This window comes from Colobus angolensis, unplaced genomic scaffold (genome assembly GCF_000951035.1).
Source record: "Colobus angolensis palliatus isolate OR3802 unplaced genomic scaffold, Cang.pa_1.0 Scaffold464, whole genome shotgun sequence".
Lineage (NCBI taxonomy): Eukaryota > Metazoa > Chordata > Mammalia > Primates > Cercopithecidae > Colobus > Colobus angolensis.
Window position 1 is genome coordinate 976,477 of NW_012118088.1, and position 3,453 is coordinate 979,929.

Sequence of the window (3,453 nt, forward strand, 5' to 3'; positions counted from 1 at the left end):
TATGGACAGCATGTGAGATTGTGTTAGGAAATCATTGCTAATTTTCTTTAAGAGTGATTCGGGAGTTGTATTTGTGTCGGAAAATGTCCTTTGTTTTTTTTTTATTTGTTTGTTTGTTTTGAGACAGGGTCCCACTAAGTCATCCAGGCTGGAGTGCAGTGGCATGATCACGACTTACAGCAACCTCAGCCTCCTGGGCTCAGGTGATTCTCCCATCTCAGCCTCCAGAGCAGCTGGGACTACAGGCATGCGCCACCACGCCTGGCTAATTTTTGCTATTTTTTGTAGAGACAGGAGACTTCCCATATAGCCAAAGCTGGTCTCCAACTCCTGGACTCAAGTGAACCTTCCACCTCAGCCTCCCAAAGTGCTGGGATTACAGGCGTGAGCCACTGTGCCCGACCTGTTCTTCTTAGATGATACAGGCTGAAGTATTTAGAGAAGAAGTGTCATGACGCCTGTAACTTACTTGTAGATATACTTACATACATATACATGTATTTACATATAAATACAGCAAAATATTAACAATTTTTGAACCTAGATAGCTCATCATTGGGTCATCAATAGTACCATTCTGGCTGGGCACGGTGGCTCATACCTATAATCCCAGCACTTTGGGAGGCCAAGGCAGGAGGATTGCTTGAGCCCAGGAGTTCAAGATCAGCCTGGACAACATAGTGAGACCCCATCTCTACAAAAAAATTTTGAAAAACTTAGCCAGGCGTGATGGCACACACCTGTAGTCCCAACTACTCAGGAGGCAGATGTGGAAGAATTGCTTGAGGCCAGGAGTTTGAGACCAGCCTGGGCAGCAAAGCAAGACTCCCTCTCTACAAATTTTTTTTTAATTAAAAATAAAAATAAAAAAGGATGGTACTATTTTTTCATCTTTTCTGCATGTGTAGAAACTTTAATTATGAATCCTGGGGATAGGTAGAAAAGTTAGTAACTTGCCCAAGATTGAAGGCCACACAGCTATCAGATTTTGTAGTGAACTCAAATCTGGTCCACTGGGCTTCAAAGCTATGTTCTGGAACTCAGCCTTCCCAGAGACAGGGCTTCACTCACCGAGAGATGCCAGTGGGCCCACTTTGCAAGGGGCCATGTCCCAGGCAAAGATAAGGAAGTAGATTCTGGCAGGGTGTGAGAATCCCACCAGCTCTAGCAGTGAAACAATTTCAACAACTCATTCAGGAAATTTATTTTATTTATTTATGTTTTTGAGACAGGGTCTCACTCCGTCACCCAGGCTGGAGTGCAGTGGGGCAATCACAGCTCACTGCAGCCTCAACCTCCTGGGCTTAGGTAATCCTCCCACCTCAGCCTCCCAAGAAGGTGTGACTACAGGCACATGCCCCTGTGCCCAGCTAATTTTTGTAATTTTTGTAGAGACAGAGTTTTGCCAGCCCAGGGCTGGTCTGAAACTCCTGGGATCAAGCGATCCACCCACTTTGGCCTCCCAAAATGCTGGGAATTTTCCGTAGAGACAGAGTTTTGCCAGCCCAGGGCTGGTCTTAAACTCCTGGGCTCAAGCAATCCAGCCACTTCGGCCTCCCAAAATGCTAGGATTACAGGTATACGCCACCATGTCCGGCCTCAAGAAATACTTTTGTGAGACAACTGCATAACGGGTACTAGCCGAAGTGATGCAGTTGTGAATGACAAAAGTCCTCACCCTCGTGCAGTTTGGTGCATCCACGTCAGGTAACATTCTCAGAAAGGCTTGGCATCAGATACCATCCAAAACATTTCTATCACAGTTACAGCTGAGGAAAGGAAGCTGAGAATCATGGTCTATAGTCTATGATCTTTTTTATTTTTTCTTTTTTTGAGACAGGGTTGGGTTCTGTCACCCAGGCTCTAGTATGGTGGTGTGATCATAGCTCATTGTAGCCTCGACCTCCTCAACTCAAGTGATCCTCCACCTCAGCCTCCTGAGTAGCTGGAACTACAGGCTTGTGCCACCACGCCAGCTATTTTTTTATTTTTTTATTTTATTTTATTTTGTTTGTTTGTTTGTTTGTTTGTTTGTTTTGAGACGGAGTCTCGCTTTGTCGCCCAGGCTGGAGTGCAGTGGCCGGATCTCAGCTCACTGCAAGCTCCGCCTCCCGGGTTTACGCCATTCTCCTGCCTCAGCCTCCCGAGTAGCTGGGACTATAGGCATGTGTCATCACACTAGTTATTTTTTTTATTTTTAATAGTGACAAGGTCTCGATGTGTTGCCCAGGCTGGTCTCAGTTAAATTAAGTTTAAATTCAATAGAGGATCGCTTGAGCTCAGGAATTCAAAGCTACAGTGAGCTATGATCATGCCACTGCACTCCAGCCTGGGTGACAGAGCAAGATTCTGTCTCAAACTATATATATAAATAAAATAAAATAGTATTACATGATTCAGAGTACCCTAAACAGTGAATTATCAGTTTGCCAGGATGGCATTAATAATCTAGAACTAATTGGAAAGAGACTTTGCAAGTTATAGAATCTGGATTTTAGGTGAAAGTGGGCCATCCTTTCCTCTCCATTGCAGTGGAGTTCCACATAAAAGCAGGCAAATTCAATGTATTGTAACAGAAGCTGAGGCTCCGTAAAGTAATCCTTTGAAATATTATTTATTCTCTTACAACACTGCCCTCACCACACACACACACGCACGCGCGCACACACACACATCTTTGTCTAAGTCTGAACAACCATGTGAAGAAAAACTTTTCTTAAAAGGATCACAAGAAGGATTATGGAAAGATTGCCAAAGTAACCATCTCTGTCAAGTCACCCAAATTCTCCACCCACCAGGCAGTGGTGGCTTACACCTATAATCTCAGCACTTTGGAAGGCCGAGGCAGGAGGATCACTTGAGCCCAGGAGTTCAAGACTAGCCTGGGCAACATATTGAGGGGCCTGTTTCTACAAAAAAAAAATTTCTTTAATTAACCAGGTGTGGTGGCATGTGCCTGTAGTCGCAGCTACTCAGGAGGCTGAGGTGGGAGGATTGCTTGAGTCCAGGAGTTCAAGGTTGCAGTCAGCTATCATGACACCACTGCATTACAGCCTGGGTGACAGAGCAAGACCCTGTCTCAAAAAATCAAAAACATTCTCCAACCAACACCAAGTTTATGTAATTTTACAATCCCAACATGGGGGAAATAATCAAAGAAACACAAGCCATGTCGTGGACAGAGAGAACACATTAGAATGAACTGCAAGAGAAGTACAAAAAGATATTTTGCATGAGAAATGCTGTAATTCTTATGTAGTGCATGCCTGAATTTCCTAAGATTTCAGGCTGCCAAAGGATACAGATGCATTTTCGCTTTAAAAGAGGCTATCCAGACCAGGCACAGTGACTCCCATCTATAATCCCAGCACTTTGGGAGGCTGAGGCGGGTGGATCACCTGAGGTCAGGAGTTCGAGACCAGCCTGGACAACATAGTGAGACCCCATCTCTAC